The 24768-nt window shown below is 37.4% G+C and overlaps 1 protein-coding gene across 3 annotated transcripts in view; it reads right to left on the reverse strand.

Annotated features, from left to right (window-relative positions):
* ARHGAP42 (Rho GTPase activating protein 42) overlaps positions 1-24768 on the reverse strand; it is a 379722-nt gene that overhangs the window by 352926 nt on the left and 2028 nt on the right. The gene's annotated exons all lie outside the window — the stretch shown is intronic.

Below are 24768 nucleotides of genomic sequence, written 5' to 3' on the forward strand. Positions count from 1 at the left end.
TACAATTTCAGATTCACTCAGTAACCAAAAACTCAACAAAATGGTCTCTCTACATATTTCAATATATTTTCTTGTGTGTGACAGAAATCCCCAATGTATATCTTTTTTAAGATAGTTTGTAAAATTGAGATATATCTCTTAAGATTTTAATATGCAGTTTAATGAAACTTTAAAAGAAGCCAAATTATCATTTGATGGGCCTGGTTTTTACTTCAGGGTGTATTAAGCTTTGTTGTTGTTTCCCCCAGTAAGTAAAAACACATTAACCAACAACAGGGTGACTACAAAATAAAAGATCTGCTCTACTCTCACCCACACTCTAGTTTTCTATGTCCACAAAGAAAGGAATTTCACATTTTCCTAGGAGGGTTATATTTTAAAAGAAGCCTGAATGCTTTTAAGCATTTTTAAAATTTTACAGCAGGGCTCAAACTCCCACCAGAATCTCTACTCACACACTAAACCAAAAATCTTTCTTCAAAGTTCTTAATTATCTCAATCAGTTAGTTTCCGGGTCTGAAGTCAGGGGACCTGGATTCCAGCTCCAATTCTCCACTGCATCACCTGCTGCTAATCCACTTCCCTTCACCGAGTCTCAGTTTCCACATAGGTGAAAAGCAGGGATGGGCTAAATAATTCCTTACAAGTCCTACAATTCTAGAAGTACTAAGTACTAAGTACCTTTGGAAATTAAGGAACAGAAGGTAGGAAATAGGCACTAGATAGTTAAATGGCTCATAGCAGCCAATGACAGAATGCCTTCCCACAGGCTTGATTACCTGTGTAGCCATGGAAGGGCCTAAGCAGGCAATTTTAAAAGAATGCAAAGGCAGAAAATGTTCAGCAAGGAATAAAGAGAAGAAAGAGGAGTTGATTGCCCAGCAGAGAAGAAAACAGGGAGGAAAAATTATTAGGAGCATAAAAGGGAGGGGCAGGCTTAAGTAAATTATTTAAAAAGAAGAGTTAAATAGGGACACAGCCTAGACAACTCTCTCATCCTGGACCGGGAACAAAAAAAAAAAAAATGAGAGAAAGTAGCTGCCAAAACAGAAACCCCTGAAACGGGCTGCTCCTGACCGCACAACTATCAACTTATGGCTCTTGGCACATGGGATAAGATGTGGTCCGTAGCAGGATTTTATTCCAGTCAAGGAATGAGTGCACTGCTACTGGTGAACATTTCAAAGTGAGAACTGCACTCCTGTGGCTGGATCAGTCCAGCCACAAGCTTGGTTAAAAGCATCTTAACCTTGAAGCTGAAGATGAATCGATTTGCCAATAAACATGACCCATGTCAGAGGAGCTTCATGGGTAAATGGAGGTAGATCCAGATATGCCAAGCATTATTCTGCTAGGAGGGGTTACAAATGCACCTGAAATATTTGGATCTTCTACTAGTAAAATAATAATTTTAAAAATTGTGAATACAAAGGACTTTCCCAGGTGCAGTGTAATTCAAAGTAAATATCCTGGACAGCTGACCAAATATCTGTTAGACTAGATATTTCCACAGTGTCAGTCATTTTTCCTCACCCTTTTTACCTGCCAGAGACTGATAATAATTACTAAAAGTACTATTCCTCTCAACTTGTCTCCCCCCAAAGCTATCTCATTGTCCCACACACATCACATTCAATACAACAAGAATACGGGTTACACTCTGTATGCCCTCTACCCATCCATTTATATATCTTTAGCCTCGCGTCTGAAATAAATGCATTGAACTTTATCTCAGGGTTAGCTAATGGAGGCAACAAAGAGCCTGAAAGTCCAAAGAACTTATTTTTAGTCTCAGCTTAACTACTAACCAGTTGGATGACCTCAAGAAAATTGCTGTATCTCTCTGAGTCTTCCTTTCCTCATCTGTAAATGAAGGGTTTGGATTAAATAAACTTTATAATCACTTCCAGCTCTAATGTTCTATGATACTAAGACTACCAAATTCAAAAAGTGTGTTTCTATGGAAATGAAGACATCACCGTTATCAACAATCATTTATTAAGTACTTAGTATGTGCCGGGCACTGTGTGAAGCACCAAACAGGCACGGAAAAGCAGAAATTCTCAAGGAGATCATATTCTAATGGGGAAAGCAATATGCAAACGATGTTATACATCTGTTATAAATAAATGGGAGAGAATCTCAGAGAAAAGGCACTAGCAGTAAAAACTACAAGGAAAACCCTCTTGAAGGTGCCATTTGAGCTGAGTGTTGGAGGAAGCCAGGAGGTGAAAGTGATGAGAGAGAGTATACCAGGTATGGGGGACAGTCAACGAAAAGACACAGAGTTGGAAGATAGAGGGTATTTGCAAGGGACAAGGTGGCCAATGTCACTGGAAAACAGATTATATGGAAGGGAATAAAGTGTTAGGAGACTAGAAAAATAGGAAGGGACCAGAATGTACAAAGCCTTAAAAGATTAAAACATTTTAAATAATTTAAATTTAAAATTTTATTTTGGCGTGAATAAGGAGTTTACTTTGTAAATGATATGGCCAGATCTGCATTTTAGGAAGATCACTCTGGAAGCTTAGTGGAGGATGCAGCAGAGTAGAGAGAAACTGAGATAGGGAGATCCATCAGAAATCTATTCCAATAGTATAAATACGAAATGATGAAGGCCTATCCCAGCCTGGCAGTTGTCTTAGTGGAGAGAAGGGGATGCATATAGGAGATATTGTGATAGGTGACAAGACTTGGCAAACATGCATATGTGGAATGAATGCAAGTGAAGTCGAGGAAGACACCAAGGATGCAAACCGGGGTGCCTAGGAGGAAGGTGGTGCCAACAGTAAAGTTAAGAACAAGGAAGGGTCCGGAAAGAAAGATCATGATTTCTGCTTTGGATATATCGAATTTACTATATCCACAAATCATCCAGCTTGAGATATCTAGTAGGTAGATGGAGATGCAAGAAGGGTCTGGAGACAAGTTAGAGCTATATAGAGAGATCTAAAAATTATTTGAATGATGATTGAATTCATGAAAACTGATGAAATCACTAAGTGAGATATCAATTATTAGAAAAGTAGAATCCAGAACAGAGCCCTGAGAACACCCATGATTAGGGGGTACAACTTAGATGAAAATACAGCAAAGAAGACTGAGGAGATGTCAGAGAGGAAGGACAAGAACCAGGAAAGTAGTAATATCTCTCCTCTCTTGAAGGCGATGGAAATGTCAAAGATGGTAGAGTTCCAGAAAGATAAAAGGTGAGAAAGGGCCACTAAATTGGACAAGTAAGAGATCACTGGTAACGTGGGAGAGAACAACTTGAGTTAAATGACAAAGTCAGAAGTCAGACTGTAGGGAGTCTAAAAGAGTGAAAAGAAAGGAACTGGAAGCATCAACTATGCGAGGCTTTTTCAAGTTTAGTGACACTATTATAAAATATTCCTAATACATCTCCCTGCTCAAGCATCTCACCATACTTCAATCCATCCTCCACACTGCCATCAAAGCTATTTTCCTTAAATGTAGATCTGACCATCAGCGCCCGTGGCTTGTCACTGCCTCTATGGGGGTCCTCCCCACAATGGCTAGTCCCCTACCTCTCAAACTACCTTGTATTGAATTTGTATAAATTTGTATAGGTTCTGAATAAACTTATACAAATTATTAACATAATAGTATTACAATTAATATATTACAGTAAACTAATACAAAGTACTTGTGGTCTCATTAGAATGTAAGCTCCTTGCAGGTAGGAATCGTTTTATTCTCTCTCCGTCAATAATCAATCAGTCTAAAAACATTGATGAAACACCTGCGTGCCAGGCCCTGTGCGAACCACTGGGGATACAAAGAAAGGAAAAGGATTGTCCTTGCTCTTGAGGAGCTCACAATCTAATCTTTGTAGTTTTAATACTAGTGCCTACGTACACTTGTTGCTTAATAAATATCTGTTAATTAACTGAACTAGCCTTTCTTAGACTTCTTTGCATAGTTAGCTGTCTGAAAAATCCTTACTACCTTCCAGGCTGAGATTAATCAGCATTCTGTTCCCTTTCAAGCCTACCAAATGCATTATTCATCTACAGTTGCCCTTCAAACTAATTTCTCTAACTTCTCTCTGCTTTAGCCAGTACACGTCATACACGGGTAAGCATGCATACAACACTAGTCTCTAGGAGGCCAAAGAGTGCCTTAAAAGAAAGGCTCTCCCTGTTGTCCAGTTGAGTTGGTAAAATTTGCTAGACAAGGGCACTATTATTGTGCAGAAGATGTAGCCAGAATGCAACAAATGCTCAAAAGGAATAATAAATAAAGATATACAACAGAGTTTGCAAGGCAATCTAACTTTATTCTCTTACCAAAAACAGCCCACATAATAAAAGAGCTAATCAGAATTTTTAGGAATATGTTCAAAAGCACTTTATAAGCTATAAACATAAATTTAAGATGTTATTATATTTCTTATGAAGATATTTAATAATTTTTCCCCTTATTTCAAGATTAACTCTCAGTTTCCAGGAGGCACTGAACTTTTGAGTTGAAAGTCAGATAACAAAGAGGGCATTGGAAGGCTCTGAAATCAAAGTTACCATATTTGCTCCACAAACTCTATTCAGATGAAGGCAGATTTCATCCAGGCAAAATTCTCAAAAAAGATGAAAGTCAGCTCTGATCACATAACTGATGCATGATCCAACTTCCTCTGTCCTCTTGGTGAACATTAGGCAAAATGTAGGCATTTCTTTATTCAAAATATGAATATACTTTAGTTTCATTAAATTGGGTTTCATTTAAATTACCTCTATGGAATGTTTAAAATTATAATAAAATAGTGAAAAAGCTTGTAATCTTACCATCCTATTTATTTTATATATGTATATATATATAATGTGTATTTATACGTATATGCATAATGTGCACATACACATGTATGTGTATATATATACATACACACATACATGTATATATGTATAAGTATATCTATTTATACTTGGACCCACAATATACAGGAGACTGTTGCAAGAGTTGGGGTTTTTTTTGGTGGGAGTCTTTTCCCTGAATTCCTCTTCTAGACTGCCTTTCTTCCTCTATATATCCCCTTCATTTCCTTTTTATCCTACCTACTCACCACTAATTTTTGCATATTTTTGCCTTTTTGTAATAATGGCCGAATGCTTCTGGGTTCACGTTGTTCCAAAGAGCTACCTTTTTAAACTTACAATTGTATCATTATTATTACTGAAAGGACACTAGAATTTTCCTCCTTAATATCTACTATTCAGCAGATATGAAATAATAACGATTGAGTATGTTCTAACAAAATTTCAAGTTCAGAAAACTTTAACAAATCATATATATTATACAATAGTATTTTATGAATGAACTTACTTAGCTTGGATATTCATTATACATTAAGCAATTTCTCTCTTTCTCTGTCTCTCTGTCTCTGTCTCTCTCTCTCTCTCACACACACACACACACACAAATTAAACTCTCCAGGTGACATATGAGTTATTGTATTAGATACGGATAATAAACTATTAAATAATTTCACAGTCTTCACATTTTAGTTTTCCTCTGAACCTTTATTACTACGTATGAGTGCTATCCTTATAAGGACTACTTTATAACATGACTATCACATACTATACTTAGTTCATTTCTTAAGTGATGCCCCTAGTGAAGTTAACTAGGAAACTAACCTAGTTAATTTAAGAATCATACTATTAGATTTTTCTTCTGTTTTACAGTAGCGTCTGCTCTCCACCGCAGCACACGCACATAAATCCAGCAATTCAAAGGGGAAGAAAACATAGGCCATGATGTTGTCTCAGAACCTTTCTTAATCATTAATGACAACCTGCAGACACTATCATCAGCCGCCATCAGGCTCTCTAGTATGACGAAACTCTTTTTTTAAAGCACCTGTACATTTACAATACTATTCCAGTTTACTCCAGAAACACTAGCTTCCTAAAACTTTAGGATGCATTAATCTCACCAGACCATTCATTGGACATGGTCTGCAGGTTACATATCACCATTAAATGCAAGCCATTTGTTAGAGCTAAAGTTAAAAACTCTGGTTCATACTTCTATTGGATGGTTATGACTCTGGCCAGACAGGTCTGACTAATGTTAACTGAAAAAAACACAGAAAATTATAACTTCCTAAATCATTAAATTGACAGTATTAAAAGTCAACAAAAATGTTATTAGCACTTCAGGTATGGATATGAGAGTTTGTCTATTATAAGTCAGGGAAGTCATTGAGTAAACTCATTTTGTCAGACCTAACAATCACCACGCATTTACTAAGTGTCTGTTATGCACCGGACACTAGGTATACAAATACAAAAATGAGAAAGTCCCTACCCTCTAGGAACTTACATTTTACCAGCAGGAATGGGTACATGCTCCTACGTAAGTCAACAGAGGATAAATACAGTAATGGGGAAGAAAAGAAGTGGCAAGTAACAACTGAGTCAATCAGAAATGGACTCTTGGAGGAGAAGCTAAGCCTTGAAAGATGTCAGGGATTCCATCAGTCAGTCAGTCAATTAACAACCCAGGAAGTAGAGGTCAGAATGGAGAACATTCTAGATAGGTTGTATGAAAAGGCATGGAAGTGGTAGATGTAGAATTTCAAGTAGAGTGTAGGCGATGTGATGTGATGAGGGATATGAGAGGAAATGTTAAGCTGGTACCATACTGTGACAGGCTTGCTTTAAATGCCAACTAGAGAGTTTGTACTTTATCCTAAAGGCAATCAGGAGCCCCTGAAGCTTCCTGACCTACATAATTCTTAGAGTATCTGCTGGTTCTGACAACAGCTGTAACAACAACAAAGATACCTAGGACCATCTCAAGCAGAAAGTCCCTCACATGCACCACTAATACTTGCCTTGTTTATTAATGAACTTACTTAGCTTGGATATTCATTACACATTAATCCCGGAACTTAAAAAGCATCCCAGAACTTAAAAAGTGTTCTCCCCTTTAGAAGGAGAGCTTGAAACTGAAGCCTTGCCTCTTACTCCTTAGCCCTTCTCTTTTATAATGAGTCATTCCTGTCACATTTAGAATACATGAATCATCTTTATCACTCATGAGATATCTTGGGAACTAAAATGCATAGTTACACATATTAGAGACATGTAGCCAGTATATAACATAGCCTTACTTTAGGATTTCTTAGCTTACTTTAAAGGATCTGTATTCTTCTAGTACCCACTCAAAAATTCCAGGTTCCTTCTTATTTCTACCTTACTTCCTTCTGGCTCATATCAAAACTCTCCCAAACTCTACTGATACCAGAAATTGGCAACCTGTTTAGTTTTTCTGAATAGAATCCCTTGGTGGGTTCAGGGTGAAACCATTCTCCTGTCATTTGCCCCCCAAACCTCAAGCCTCTCCTTAAGATCACCCCATTGATACCACACAATGCGAACACCCAATTAGCATAGCTTACTTCAGCTCCCAAGTCTGGCTGCCAGGCTCAGCCTCCCTGGTAGCTGGGATTATTGGAGTCTACCCTTATGCCACACTAAAAATATCTTTGGGAGCAATGATTCCTCACTAAAGGGCTTGTGTGCTTTCCTCCTTTCTAAACAAAACTTTCTTCTGTGATACTCTGAACTGTGTGGTTCTGAGCAAAGAATCTCAGTACACTGGGGACTGTATCCATTTCCTGGTTAGGAGTTAAGAGCCAAGAGAGTAAGAAAGTCCCAAAAGGTGATCAAACTTTTCATTTCCTAAGTTTCTAACACTATACACATATACTATCTCCCCTAAAACAAAAAAGAGGTACAAGAGAAACACTTCATTACAGAGGTAGGCTAGTCTTCACACCCACTCATAGGTTATTTATCAAATGATGCTGTGGTAAAAGGAAAAGGAAAACAATTGTCTGGATAATTCAGTCCATGTGTATGGTATCCTGAAAAAGGAACGTTAAATGCCCTTATTTAGACCCTTTCAATTGCATGGTTTTGTTAAATCACCCAACAGGCCACTTCATGTTTCCTGCACAGGCCAATTTATGAACAACCTTCTTCAGAGATGTTCCCTTTCAGTAAATGTTAAATCTATATTCATTTTTTTATAACTCCCCAAAACCAATCATTCACCCATGCTTCTTGGTCCCAGGATTTAAGCAGAAATATACTTTTCAAATTACAAGACACTCACTATCTCCAGCGAACCATGTAACAGAATCTTTTATTTGTTCTAGACTACCACTCTCTCGTAAATACAGCTAATGTGGAAGGAAAGAAAGTCATCTTAATTCACATTAAAACTTACATTTAAAAAAAAAACCAACAATACAAAGTAACTTCAATACAAGATGTTTTAATATTTTTTTCACTCCTGCCCAACCCTACATAGAAAAATCTGTAAAAGACTTATATGAGAAGCTAGAATGGAAGGGTAGCAGCACAATACACACTGCCAGAGAAAATGTGAATGAAGGTTAATTATTTTTACTTAAAAAGAGATTTAACATCAGAATAGAGCTTGGGAATGGAACACTTTTGGCACAATAACACCTATCATTTACATAACACTTTAAGGTTGGCAAAGCACTTTACAGATCCCAAACGTACTCCCTTTTTGAGCAGAAACTCAGAAAAAAGTGAAGTGACTTGACCAACATTACACAGTGAATTAATTAGTGGCACAGGTGAAACTAGGTCTTCAGATTCCAGCTCTAATTACTATTTTCCATTATTACACAATATAGCTGAAGGGCAATTAATCTATTTGATGCATAAAACAGCTCTGTGAATTAGGACTGGTTTCTGATCCCCATTTTTGAAGATTACAAAATTAAGGCAGATGGAAGGAAGTGCCACATAGACATAAACTTATTTGTATGTCCACATGTAAAAGCTACAGCTAAAAGGGGAAGAGAATAAGCATTTATTAAGCACCTACTATTTGTTGGGCATTGTTCTAAGTACTTTATAAATATGAGCTCATTTGTTCATAGAATTAGAATTCAAATGTCAAAACTCATAGTCTGGTATCCTTTTACCATCCTACAGTATTGTATTGACTAGTTGGCTGTAGACAAATAAAACCACTAAAAAGCAGAAGTAGCTGGGGGGACTACATGTCAAGTATGTTGTACAGAGGAATCTGGTTTAGGATTGATCCAGGATGGACTAAATGATTTCTGAGGTTTATTCCCAACTCATTCTGTGATACTCTGATTCTCTGCACAGTTTGCAGCTTTTCACAATGACTTCTTCCAAAAAAAACCAGCACTGATTGATACGTTCATGATTTAGTATTTGCTTTCTGTGTAAAGGTCATATGTACCAGGTAGCACAATGATAGAGCAACATATCTGTAATCAGGAATCAAGTCAAGTTCTGTTTCTGACATTTACTGGCTTAAACTATGGCAAATCACTTCTCTCTCTCTCTCAGGTTCCTCATGGCGGGTAGGGGATACAAACAAAATAGTTCACTTTTATAGACAGTTGATGGTAATTTTGTTGAGTTAATATAAATCATGATTTTTTCAGCTGGAAGAAACTTTGGAGGTCATCTGGTCTTATTTACAGATTATCTTATAGATGAGGAAGCAAAGATCTCAAGAAAATAAGTGACTTCTGCAACGTCACACAATAAATGGAGCAACTAGGTTGAGTTCACATTCAGGTCTTTCGACTCTCAAATCCAACGTCCTTTTTACAGGTGTCCATTATCAACTACATCCAGGCACTAGAGACATTTTAGTTAATTAGATATACAGATGATTAAAACTTTCAAACATTAAAATAAGGAATACAATAAATATTGGGTATTTCATTAATATGGGGGGTTATTTTTGTTTCTTTTGTCTGTTTACATAAGATAGATGGCGGATTGGCACATCTTTTACAAACTAACAGAAGACAGTAAAGGTTTTTTGATTTGTGTGTGGAAATTATCCCAAAATACCAATGGCTCCAAAAATAAACTGACTCCTAGCTGATGAGATGGCATCTTAGGGATGCCAGATTTTCCCAGAGTAAGACCAGGCTACTCTGAAAGCTGCAGAGTACAGTCATTTTTTTTTTTTTTAATCTTTACTCTGACAGATTTTTATCAATCTGACAACTTGAAGGCAGTTCCCAGGGTCCTTTTTTTTTTTTTTTACCCTTCTCATTCACAAAGTACCAGACACCAAACATAACACTGGATTCAGCAACCAATATAACAAGTTCCAGTAACAGACATAAAAAAATCCTGAAAGATGTTTCTGCGTTTTATAGGAAATGGCCAAATAAATTATGTAATGTTGACACAAAATAGAATTCCCCACCGAAGTCCAACTCCTACTCCAGCTACTCCAGCTCCTCATCATGGCATGTTGGTGACACTGAGTTCTTGGAAATTTTAACAGCTGAGAATCAGTTCTGACAGGTCCTACTAAGCAACAAAGTCTTTTGACCATGATAGACTCTTTCATATGAGGATCAGACTAGCTGAACTTAGAAAGTTAGCCATCAGGTAAAGTTTTCATCCACAGAAACTCCCCCAAACCATCTACTAAAGCACAGAGGGACTGTGACCTTGATCACTGGAAAAAGTCATTACACCGATGAAATGAGAAAAGTTTTAATTACAGATATGAAGAAAACAAAGATATATGGGTAGAGAGATGAAGTGTTATAAAGTTAGATAAGCAGTAAATAAAAGACAATATATAAACTGACAAACTTTTTTTTAAAAAAGGAGGTAACAATGAATTCCCAGATATATTTAGAAAGGGACAGAGAACAGCTAAATTGTCCATATTCCTATTTTTGTTAAAATTTATTATTTTAATAAAAAAAGTAAAAATTCTAATTTGAAGTTTATTTTGAAGATACTCTCTACATTTTGTTTAACTGTTTACTTATCATCTGATGAATGTTAAGTGCAATAAAAATGAATAAATTGATTAACATGCAAAATGGAGGGAGTTTTATTCACTGTTTTATTTGCCATTCTTTAGCAGTGTCAACTAGCCTTTTCTCTACTTCCAACCCCCATAAATAACAATTAGATTTCCTGAAGTATTTAGTTTTCAACAGTATGATCAAAGCCTAAAAAGGCCCGATTCTCTTTCTACATAATACATACACACAATTCTGAATGAAAGAAATAGGTTGACAAGCACATGGTGCTTCCAATGGAACATGTATACTGCTAAGCAATTTTGTGGATAGGTTGGTACAGTAGGAGTTAGAAAGTCCTGGGTTAAAATCTCATGTCCCATACTTACTAGTTAGTTGTCTGATCATGGGCAAGTAACATGAAGATGTATTAGCTATCCTCATAGAACTGCTAAGGTACTGAAATGATATAATGTGAGTAAAGCACTTCGCAATCCTTACTATACTAGGTAAATGCCAACTATTACCATTATTAGTTACCCAGAATGCAATTAAACTATGAGCCAAACGATCTCCCCTGTTTATATCCAGTAATGCCACTTAGTCCATACAATCATCCCTTCCACATCGAAACTATCCCTATCAGGATTTCGATATATCACAGGATCAGCATAAGAGATTAAATGGAAATTTGGGGGGAGTTTTGCAGAAACTGCAGATGACATACGAAGGCCAGCAGACAACACAGAAAAAGTTTAGAAACTCAGAATGCAGAAAACATATGTACATAATACTTTTACTTAACATAGACCTATGTATAGCCCTAACCCATGCAATGTGGAAGGTGTACCATATTTAATAAATTCTTATTGATGACTGACAGCTGGGCAGTGCCTCACTAAATACCTGTGCAACTTCAGACAAGTCACTTAAGTTTCCTGGGCCTCAGTTTCCAAATCTGTAAAAAGAGAAGAGCTGACTAGATGGCCAGAGGCTCTTTTTGGTTCTCCTTCATGATCATCTGATCATTTTTGTCCCTATCACACCAGCACAGTCATTGCTATTGGTAGCTACTTTGAGGTAGCATTTGACGGTTTACAAAGGATTCTTGCAGTAATAATAGTAACGCTATCAGTACTGTTAAGCATTATAATGTCCATTTCATAGAAAAGGAAATTCAAGTTAGAAGAATAAACTAATTTTCCCAATTCCTGCCATTCTGGGGCTGAACCCAAAATTTAAAAATACTGCAAACAATTAATATGGTTGGAAAGTAGAATATCCAGTTAACAGGGTTAAACAAATATAGCAAGGGTCAAGAACATCTGTCCAAGTCAAGTTCAGAACAAATCAAGATAATTTGATTTCCTAACTCCTGCCTTACTTTGTTAAGAACAAACAGAATTATGTGTATTGCTGACAACGATGTCAAAAAAGAATAATATCCACTCAGCACTTCAGTCAGACGATGACATGCTTGGAACATTAAACCAACGTTATTTTAGTTTTGAAGACTGAGATAAGAGGAAGATAACGAAATTCAACATCTTTCTCACAACATACCTTATTGTTCCCATTTTATAAATGGGGAAAAATGCTTTATTTTACACTCTTATAGGCTGAGTAAAATTTGAACTCATTTCACTTAAGTTCCACACTCTTTCTACTCTCCCATGCTGTCTTACCAATATATGCTGTCTTACCAATATATACTATCTTAAATTTTGTCTTCCTTTGATTACTCAGAAAACATTTCAAGATTTTGCTGGGGCTCACTACTGTCTACAGGAAAATTCTTCAATAGTTTATAAATGGCATTTGAGGCTCTTCACATCTAACCACAAGCTATCTTTGTAATCATATTTCAGTTTATTACCCTTCACATACTCTCCATTCCAGTCAAATTCAAGTATTAGGAGCTTCCTGATGTCATCTTGCTATCTCCTACCTTTGTGCATTCATGTAGGGCATTGCAAATCCCTTCTCACTTCAACCTTCTGAAATTCTCTTCCTTCAAGGGCCATCTAAAGTGTCAACTCCTTCATAAATCTTTTCCCTAATTCCCTTACAGAAAGTGTTTTTCTCCCTCCTCCCACTATCATACCTGAATCTCTCCTTCACCCTCATGAAACTGAAATTTGCATTATTATACATATTTATGTTATCATCTGCTAGGCTGAAAATTCACTGAGGGTAGGAACCATGTTTTTCACCTACTTATACTCAGTCTTGCCCAGGATATCTACATAATAAATGTTGAACTGAATGGCTTAGTATACATTAATATGAACATTATATTGTAGATGTGAAGACATTGGAAGAATTGTCACAGCTAGGTGGAGTTTCAAACCCTTATTAGCTGTGTGACCCTGGGGAAGTCACTTCATCACCATCTGTCTCAATTTCCATATCTGGAAAACAGGATAATGACAATCAACTTACTTCCTCAAGCTGAAAGGATAAAATAAGACAGTATTTGAAAAGTTTTTGTGAACTTTGAAGTGTTAATATAAATACTATAGGCAGCTAGATGTAACAATGAAGTGCTGAGCTTACAAAGACCTGAGTTCAAATACTGCCCCAGATACCTCTAGCACTTACCCATTCATAGTTTGCTTTACCTCTGTCCACCTCAACTTCTTCATTTGTAAAATGGGGAAAACAAAAACACCAGTGTCACAGGGCTGTTGTAAGGCTCAAATGAGATAGCATACATAAGGAACTTACGTAAAGGTTAGTTATTATTACTGTTATTAACTGAAAATATGGGAGACTGTTCAAACCATGTGAATTCCAGAATATATAATTCAACAAATAATAATAATGTGCAACTGTATTATGCTACCTGCTAATAAATAATATAATATGCAACTGTGTTATACTACCTGCTGGTGCCATGACAAAACATGGACAAAGTAATAAAGGGAATCAGTCGGACCAATTTAATTGCATTGTAATAGAAGCCAATACTTTCACTTAAATGAGTATACTGCATATAGTTTTGATAAGCAAAATAATCTTCAGAGTAAAATAAACTCCATATTTTTCATCTTAAATCTACCTGTTTCTAAATGAATTCTTGTTCCTTTGAAATATAGTTATTACTGTTCATTCAATTCCAACTCTAATGACAGGAAGAACCAAACTTATAATTACTTCAGGTTAATCACTAGTTCATACCTTTGATTGAGGTGTTCAAGCAAATGATGAGGTTTTTAGGAGGCTATATTCACAGTTATTATATGAGCTTTAAGCTAAATTAGAATTGTGAGGTGTTTTAATTACAAATACAAATAAATAACCTAACCTAGACATTCCCTTCTGTATTTAATAATGGCTTCCATATGAGAACTTATATTATTATGTTAAGGAGGTAAGAGTATAGGAAGTATACTAATTCTGCTTGGGTTTCTAAATAACATGACATTCATTCCACAGGGGGAAAAGATGTCTCTACATGTCTGTAATGTCTTCTAAAAGTGGGATTAAAACTTAATTCAAAAAAATAATGTGATTTTAGAAAAGCTAAATAAAATGCATTTTCCTTGGATTTCCTAAGCTATAAACTTTTAAACAATGGCACCCTACATATTTTGCAAGGATTCTCTAAACTACATATTTTTAGTGTACATGTTGGTCTCCTGGATGTTGCTTTCTTAGGATGCTCTCTGCCTTCACTTTTGTCCCTAAAATACCTGGTTACATTTAAGACAGCATAAGCAGGGCCCTCCTCCTTAAGCCTTCCGTAGTCCCCCAGTTTTGTGACATCTCCATCTATTCTGTATTTAGTTCATAGCTACATACATACACACACACACACACACACACACACACACACACACACGTTGTTTCTCCCATTGTAAGGTAAGCTTCTTGAAAGCAAGAGCTATTTTATTTTTACATTATACCACAATGTTTGGAATATAGAGAAGCTATTAATAAATGCTTGCTATTTGTTCTTTTGATTAAGTCACATCAACAACTATTGGAATCTAAATTCAAGAACCCATCTCTCCCCAGTAATGGTATATTTGTAATCCAAAAGCAGTAGAATGGAGTCAAAGAGGAGTGAGAGGCATGTTGCCTGGGGTAGGAAAGTGTGTACCGGCAAGTTCTCTCCTTTCCAGATTTAAGCTAATGACTGCACAAAACAAAACTCCTTCAGCTTAGAGAAAGAAACCTCCTTTGCGACAGAAGTCCAGGCTATTAGCAAAGCAGCAAGCAAAGATATGTCATTTTAATTGATTTTCTCCTCAAAAGATGTGCATGGAGGGCAAAAGTGCATTAGTAATAAAGTATGTGATTTCACATCTTAAAACAGAGACTGTACTATTTTAAAGGTTCAAGATTCATAAAGAATGACAGCAATGCATTGATCAAAAGGGTGGAGATGGTGACTCATGCTGCCTGAACTATAAAACATGATGTGTCTATGCAGTAACAAATATTTTCTCAACTAAAGATTACTTAATTTGACAATGAAGCATTTACCAGTATGACAAAGAATCCAAAATCTCTGGTCACAAAGTTTTATATGGTGAAATGAAGTCATTTTTAACTCATTTATATGAAACAAATTCCAAAATAAATAAAGTACTTACAGAAGGCAGAGTTGTGACTTTAAACACAGGTTTAAAAGTTAAGTGAAGTAAAAAAACAGTGGATCCTAAAGCAAAAAATTCATATATGAATGGCTAGATCAAAGGAAGTCATCCAGACTTTGCCTGATGCCCTCATTAGAAGTTTTGGGGTCACCTAGCATAAAATGAGGGAACTGAGGAACACTCCCCTCTGGGAGGCCTTAAGTTCCTTATGGGTAGAGAACATGTTCCCCCTACAGTACCTAGAACAGTTCCTTACACGTAGTAGTTTCTCAAGAAATGGTTGTTGAAAGAATGAACTTTTGCTTGATAAAAATTGCAACCATCCACAGGAACATTAAGGAAAAGAAAGAAACTCTACCACTGTAATGCTATTAAAATCAACAAATATTTCTAAGAGGCGGGCACTGTGCCAAACACTGGGAGTACAAAGTATAAAGAATGAAACAAACCCCATTCACAATGAGCTTACATGTGAATGAAGGAGACAGATACATATCAATAATACATGAAACACAAATAAAAAGCTAACAAATATAAATATATGTAAAATAGTTAAGTATAAGGTAGTTTGGAGAGAAGACACTTGGGAGAATCGGAAAAGGCTTCAGGTAGAAGACGGTGCAGTAGAGAAACTCTCTAAGGCAGAGGCTGGGAGAGAGTGCATTCCAGGCATATGTAACAGCCACTAACTACAAAGGTACAAAAATGGGAGGTGAAGTATCCTCATGTGAGGGATGTAAAATGAGTAAGCTATAAAGGGTTTCAAAAGCTATTCTCACAAATACAACGATTCAAGACAATCCCAAAGGACTAATGATGAAGCTAGGTGGCACAGTGGACAGAGTACCAGTGCAGGAGTCAGGAGGACCTGAGTTCAAATCTCACCTCAGACACTTGACACTCACTAGCTATGTGACCTTGGGCAAGTCACTTAACCCCAATTGCCTCATCCTGGGTCATCTCTAGTCATCCTGATGAAAATCTGGTCACTGGATTCATATGGCTCTGGAGGAGAAGTGAGGCTGGTAACCTGCACAGCCCTCCCTCACTCAAAACAAAGTCAAGTGCAAGTCATGTCATTATTTCTGTGATGGCGTGGGATTCTTCGGCAAAGAAGGACAAACATGCACACAATGATGGAGCATACGATTCACCACCAGAGAAAGAACTGATATTGATTGAGTACAGACTGACGCATGTTATTTTCCACTTTGTCTTTCATTTTTCTTTTCTTTTATTCAAGTTTTCTTGTACAAAATAACTAATATGGAAATGTTCTACATAACTGCACATGTATAACCTATATCTGATCACTTAACCATCTCAGGGAGAAGGGAGGGAGGGAAAATGGGATAGAATTTGGAACTCAAAACTTAAAATAAAAATGTTTTTTAAAAAAAAGGAAAAAGCTAACCTGGGGATTAAATATTTTAATAGGAAGGCAATAGGAAGGCACTGGTGTTAATTGTCCAAAGAAGTCACATAGACACATCTGCCCTTAAGCAAAATTATTTCACTTGTCATGTGTACCATGGACTGGAGTAGGGAGAGACTTGAGGCAGGGAAGACCAACCCCAGTGAAAAATCCAGGGAAGAGTTAATAAGGGCCTGAACCAAGGTAGTTGCCATATGAGTGGAGAGAAGAAGGGTTTATATGTAAAAAATACTGTGAAGTTAAAAATGGTGAGATTTAGAAATTGATTCATTATGTAAGATGAAGAACTAAGGAATCCACATAATGAGGAGGCTACACAAACCCGGGACACTAGGAGAGAGGTGGTACCTTTGACTGAAACAAGGAAGTTTGGAAGAGTAGCAAGCTTAAGAGAAAATATAAATAAGTTAAGTTTTAAATAGATTGAGTTTAAGACGTCTCTTAGACATAAAGTTGGAAATGTTAATAGGCAATTAGTGATGTGGCTTGAGGTTCACAGGACAGACTTGGGTTGGATATATAAATCTTAGGAGTCACTGGCAGAGAGTTAAACTCATAGACTAGATGATACTAAAAGTCTGTGCACTTATATTAGTCTATGATTCAATGAATGACCAACTTTATTCAAAATCTACTATGTAAGAATGAATACTGAACAGTTTGAGTGATATAATTCATTCAATTTAGTAATGTAAAATCTGTGGTGGTCAGACATAAATAGCATCAGGCTCTAGAATAATTATGGATGGAGGTCTGAGCGTCAGCACCTTAGCAATAGGATACCTATGGATCCCCTGTAGAGAACCGTTTGCAACTAGACAAATAAAATATTTTAGTATGGAAATGAAACTGACTAAAACAGCCATCCCAGTCTCCTGGGTCACTTTCATTCATTAGGCAAAGCAATAATTCTGTAGTAGGAGATCTGAATGTCACTGGTTCATCTCATATCCCTATGTCATCTCTACTCCAACCATCCTTGTTCCCTACCCATTCAATATCTAAAAAAAGATGTGTATGGGGGCAGGGGGAAGAAATCAATATTTCAGTAATTCCTGTTTAAAAAGGCAGCATTAGCTAGAATCAAATTACAAGTTCCCAGGAAAAAAAATCACCACAGCTATCCAACTGTCTCCTTTCCAGCCATCCCTTCCCCTCTTTTGAAGAACCAGAAAATATTGGCACATTCTTTCCTACTTCCAATTCCAGATCATTACTATATCACCATCCCTCAGTAATCTCAAAGCCATCAGTTTCTTGTTGCTATCATCTACAACAGTGGTCTCTAAACTTTTTATTTAATTAAACAACCCTATCAGTAACACATGTCTAAGTGCACACTTACAAGGTGTATATTTACTTACTTGTAAATTATATACATATTAACTACTATATTTAATGCAAAAAAATTTAAAAGGATGAGTGCTTTATAAATGCTACCTACTGTTATCTTCAAAAACATGAATACTGACATTCATGGCCCTTCTTACCTCCTGTCTACCCAATACCCTAATTTTCTCAACTATAAAGATTCCCTCTTCCATGTCATTTTATCCAGATACTCCAAAGATTACAACTTCAGGGGATTTTACCATCTCTTAGAATAAAAACTTTGAACTCTACTATTCAATGACAACACATTTTTTGACCCTCTCTCACTTTCTTACTCAATTCAATCAAAAAAGCCTTTATTAGGCATCAAGTATGTGCCAGTCACTACGTAAGGGAGGTGCTGGGAATTTAAAGACAAAATTAGACAATTCCTGCCCTTAAGGAGATTACATTCTATAGGGTCATTCACCATCAAACTACTTTCTCTTTATTCTTATTATGACTGTCAGTCTTTTGAGCCATATCTATTTCCCCAGTCATCTGTCCTACTCTCCTTCACTTGCTAATATATCCAAGCTTGACCCTTTGGGTTTAACAATTTAGTTATTCACTAGTCTCTACACTAGAATCCTCTGAATCTCTTATCTTCCACAACTCCCAGATCCCTCTCTCTTCATCCCTGAGTAAACCCACCATCTGATTTTCCCACTCCTATTCCTTAACTGCTGAGTTTGGCTGAAGTAATAAAAACTGATTTCACCAGCTACCAATTTATGATGCATGACCTCAGTTGAGCCTTTGTTCAAGTTCAATACTTCTACTCTGATTCTCATAGACCTCTTTATCTCAACCCCCCACAGTGACTGTTCTAAATCATTTTTTCTCCAGCAAGCCTCCAATACCCATAATTATAGGAGATGACATAATCATCTACTTCACAGAGAAGACTGAAATCATTTGACCTGAGGTCATCTAACTTCCCTCCCTCTATTCCCCAATAATCTGTATTCTCAACTGCTCTTTCCTTCTGAAGTAGCAAGGTGGCACAGTACATAGAATGCTGAACCTGGACTCAAGAAAACCTGAGTTCAAATCTTGCTTCCGACAGCTTACTAGCTGTTGTGTGACCCTTGGCAAATTATTGAATCTCTGAACGCATCAGTTCCTCCATCTATAAAATGGAGATCATAATAACATCTAACTCTCAGGGCCAATGAGAGGGTCAAATGAGTTATATCTTTAAAGCTCTTGAAGTGTTATATAATCACAGCTATTACCATTAGCTATTATTTTTCCCTTTGGTCACTAAAAGATAGACCTATTTCCAACTATGTCTATGCCCTCTTTCTGTGCCAGTGGTTCCATTTTGTCCTGCCTCCTATCATTCTTTTCCTCAAATGCATCTTTAAGCTATTCCCAACCACCCCTTCCTCTTTCCTGTCTATATGCATTCTTAGCTTTCACCAACCTTAAAAGAGCTTTTCACTGGCCCTTGTATTTCTTACCATTACCAGCTTCTGTCTCTTTTGTGTTTCATGGGCAAATTTCTTTAAGAGATTGTCTACTATCAATAATACTACTTCTTTATCACCCATTCTCTTCCCAATCCTTTGCAAACTTCCATCACTACTGTTCTCCTGTAACTGTTGTCTCAAATTACTGCCATAACCAAAGATTGTTTTAAGAGCTTCTGAAACATCTGACACTGCACACCCCCCCTTCCTTCAGAATATCACTCTCCAATAGCTTCAGAGACACCACCCACTTCTTTTCCTCCTCTATCTCTCTATTTTCTCCTTCTACACTGGTTCCTTTTCTTTGCTTACCATCCCTTAATGTGGATAATTCTCCCCAAAGATGTCTTTTCATGCTTTTACTCTCCCTACACTCACTCTCTCCCTTATCTATTCTCAACTACCACATTCGTGTAAAACATAGGTCTCATATAGATGAGGGCCAAATTTGTAAATCCTTACTTCTCTTCTGCTTTCCGAAAGTGCTCCAACACTCCTAAAAGACACAAAACATAGTCTTACACCAAAGGAAAGGGAAAGAGTTGGGAAAGCTCAGGGGACTTGGAAAAGAAACCTACTGCCTATGTGAGTAAAAATAGCCGGCAAACCTCAAGGATTCATAGCTGACCCACTGCTTATCCCCAGGGAAACAGAGAATAATCAGGGTATGAGAGATATGGAATTTCAGGGGTTTCTTTCCTGTTCACCAGAAAATATCTCCTGTATTAGCCTGCTGAAGCCTGAAATCTCTGTAATATCTATCCATGTATTCTTTCTAGGATCACAGATTTAGAGCTAGAACAGACTTTAGAAATTATCTACTCCAATCTCCTCATCTTACCAATAAAAAACTGACATTTAATCCCCACTCCTAGATTGTAAACTCATTGTGAGCAAGGACTCTGGATCCCCTACAACACCTAAGACAACCTAGTTACTCAAGAAAGAACTGCTAAATGAACAAATGAGGTTATATAACAATCAGCAACAGAAACCTTATTTGAAGTAAAACCTAATGTATGGAAACAGGGAACAAAAGCTATCAAAATGCTTGTCTACTTGGTCACTGACTTGTTTGTATATGTTATTATAGGTCTGATCAAGTGAGAAACGAATTCAGAAAGCTAATATTTCTTTTTCTACAAAGTTATTATAAGTATGGCTTCTTGCTCTAGGGAAGATGAAAGGTACAGACTAGTAGCACTGTCCATACTGGGTTTTGTTTATATAAATCCTGGACAGGACATGCACACACACACATACACACACACACAACACACACTTCTTGAACAACTCTGACAATATCACCTTGACATCAAACTTATGCAAGTATATATAAATAAAAAGAAATATATAAGTACACACACACACATGCACATACACACACACTTAATATTATTTGGCAAGACCAGATAAGAGATGCATGTGAAAACAAAGCATAGAATGGATATACTCTGTAAATGTGAAAGAAGGGTGAAAGTGTGAGTGGAGTGAAAGAGAATTATGACGCTGTGAACATAGGACAATGGAAGGATGGTGGCCTCTTCAACAAAAACAGGGAAGTTAGGAGAGGTAGGTTTAGAAGGAAAGACAATGAGTTCCATTGTGCACTTTCTGAGTTTGAAATTCCTAAAATGAAGGAGTCCAGGGGGAAATAGACAACAGAGCTGGGGATGCAGGATTAACATCATCAAGGACTTCCTAAATGGCATATTCAATGTCTTCTTCTCAGTCTTCAATCTTATAGAAAATCTTAGGCTGGAAAGGAACTTTGTGATTTGTTCTAAAACATTCTAAAACTGGAATCTACCTACATGTGTTAATATGATCTCTGCACAAATCTCCAGTGACAGGGCATTCTTAGGAACCCCCAATCAACTTTTAGACAACTGTAATTACTAGGAAATTTTTTCCTTATGTTCAGCTAAAATCTGCTTCTCTGAAACTTTTACCTGTAAATTCTCTTCCCCATGACAGTACTTGAAAACATCATGATCCAACCCCCCATCCCAATAATAAAAAAGTGCTTATTTTTCCAGTACATCTCCAGTTCCCTCAACAACCCTTCACATGCCACGGTTTTCCATCCTCAGCAATTGCTTGTTTCTGAATGAATACCCTCTAGTTTAACAACATTATTTCAGAAACAAGGCACCAAAAAGAGAACATAGTACTCCAGGAGTGCTCCAACTAGGTAGAGTGTAGTAGAATATCTGTCTCTCTCATTTGAGACCCCCTTAACCTATCTGCATCACTGGATACCAAGGACTACTTCCATCTTCTGGAGTCTCTTCTTTCTCTTTTTGCCTCTGAGACATCAGTTTTCTGCTTTTCCTCCTACCTCTTGATCCATTGTTTTATTGTCCCCAAAGCTGAAGTTATGTTCTCCCCAAGCCCAGAACTTCCTTCTGACTTCACTCTTTCTTTTAGTGTCTCTATCACTTACTCATGACTGAAACCTTTCTTTTTACAGCCGGTTACCAAGTCTTGGCATTTTACTTCCTTGACCCCTCCCATTTGCCATTAACTTTATTCCCCTTGAAACCTACCCTTCCATTACCAACTCTTACTATCTCCCTCTTGGACAATTGCTCTTCAGCAGCTACCCACATACCAGAGACCATGACCTGGAACACTTTCTGACCTAGAGTCCCCCTTTGGGGATTGTTTAGTCATTTTTCAGTTATTTCTGACTCTGTGACCCCATTTGGGGTTTTCTTGCAAAGATACTGTAGTGTTTTATCATTTCCTCCTCCAGCTCACTTTAGAGATGAGGCAACTGAGGCAAACAGGGTTAAGTGACTTGTCTAGGATCACACATCTAGTGTCTTATGACAGATTTGAACTCTGGAAGATGAGTCTGATTCCAGCTCTCTCCATTGCACCATCTAGCTGCTCCCTCTGAAGATGGTTAACAGCTAATAAACAATTTCAGTACAACTTCCATACTCAAAACAACCCTGGGGTTTTGCCCATTAGAATATAAGCCTCTTGAGGACAAGAGTTGCCTTGACTTTTATCTTTGTATCCTTGGGACGTAGTGCAATTCACAATTTTTTTTTCTTCTTTCATTCCCTATAATCTCACTTGCATACGAATTTCAGAAGTATCTTCCCATGTATAAATTTGGTCAGTTCATTCTTATTAGCAGCTCCCTACTACTTACAGAGTCAAGCTTTAACCATTTAGATTTGGATGCAAACGCCTGGCATTTGAGGCTCTCCACATTCTGATGTCATCCTGCCTCCTCTTCCATCTATTTTTTACTCCAGTCAGACATGCCCTCCCCCCAAAAGCAGCATACTTTCCTGCCTCAGTGTCTTTGTGAAACTCTTTCTAGGTGCCTGTAATTCCTACCTCTATGACTGCTGGGGATACATAAATAGAAAGATAGTCCCTACCCTGGAGCAGCTCACAGCCTAAGAGAAAGACAATATGCAAACCATTATGTACAAACAAGATTTGGAGTCATCTTTTAAAGTTCAGTATTAATGCCCCCTCTTCCTTTAAGTTTTCCTTAATTTCCCCCCCACACTACCTCCTCTCAGACCTCATACAGGTTTATGGAGCTCTAAGGTAACACAGGTCAAAGAGTACAGGACCTGGGGAGTCAGGAGATCTGGGTCTGATCTCTGGCTCTGCTACTTCGTCTTGGGTAACAACTTTTGAGTCTTTTTCTTCACCTGTAAAATAAGTAAGTCCATTACAACCCTAAATCCTAATTTAACTATGGCCTGAGAAAAAACAGCCAAGATACAACAGAGGGTGACATTAAGTTCAAAGGGGCAGTCAAGGCAAAGTGCTGTGGGAAATCTGAAAAGTGAGAGCTTAATATTGGGCTGCTGGAAAGGAGAGGCTTTAAACAGGCTGAAATGGGCTAGGACAGTCAGTTCCAGAAACAGGAGACAGTACTTTTTAAAGGCTCAGAGTAAAAGAATAAACATGTCATATGCTTTTCCCTCTGATGCATAACAGTTATAGGAAAGAATACTGTGGTATTTGGGACACTTCAAAAAGATTTTCAGCAAAACTATTTCAATTTACAACAGTATCATTAATATGCAAATCAAAATAGAGGTGACAGCCAGGCTATCTCAATTCTGGGCACATATTTTCCTCCTCTGTGTCCTAGTCCCAAAGTGACTTAATATTGTTTGCCTGTTTCTTCATTTGTAAAATGAACTGGAGCAGGAAATGGCAAACCACTCCAGTATCTTTACCAAGAAAGTCCCACATGGGGTCACAAAGAGTTGGACAAGATTAAACAAAAGTCCAATTCTTTTTTTTACCCTATGGGCAGCTAGGTGGTACAGAGGATACAGAACATTGGGCTTGGAATGAGAAAGCCTCATCTCCCTAAGTTCAAATCTAGCTTCCGATACATCCTAGCTGGGCTAGTCATTTAATTTTGTTTGCTTCAGCTTCCTCATCTGTAAAATGAGTTGGAGAAGGAAATAGCAAACCACTCCAGTGTCTTTGCCAAGAAAACTCCAAATGAGGTCACAAAGAGTTGGACATAATTGAAAAACTACTGAACAAAGGAAGACAGGGAGATCGGTAGTCAAAGCAGGGGAGGAAGAGCACTCCAGGCATGGGGAACAGTCAGAGAAAATGCCTGGTACCAGACAGATGGGGTGTCTTGTTCGTGGAAAAGTCAGGCGATAGGCTGCCCCTGGAATATACTAAATAGGGCTCAATGGTCAGAACTTCTCTTTCGGAAGATTACTTTGACAGCAGAGTGGAGGATGGACTGGAGGGTGGAGATACTTGAATCGGGAAAACCAATCAGAAGACTATGGCTAACCATCCCCTAGTGAAACTAGAAATTCTATAATTAGAATTGGATTCCTCAAGCTCACACAAAAGTTTTTTTTTCTTAATCAAAATGTAAATACTGCAGGAGGGCGTAAATATAATAAACCTTATCAGTTTAATAGTTTAACAAAGGAAGAGTATATCAGATCCCTTCAAGGGGGGAGGGGAGGGTTGGTTCTGGGGAGAAGGGAGATAACCGAAGAACAGCAGAGCCTGATGAAGTCAGAAACCAGATGAAAAAGC

The sequence above is a fragment of the Notamacropus eugenii genome, chromosome 5 (assembly GCF_028372415.1).
Source record: "Notamacropus eugenii isolate mMacEug1 chromosome 5, mMacEug1.pri_v2, whole genome shotgun sequence".
Taxonomy (NCBI): Eukaryota; Metazoa; Chordata; class Mammalia; order Diprotodontia; family Macropodidae; genus Notamacropus; species Notamacropus eugenii.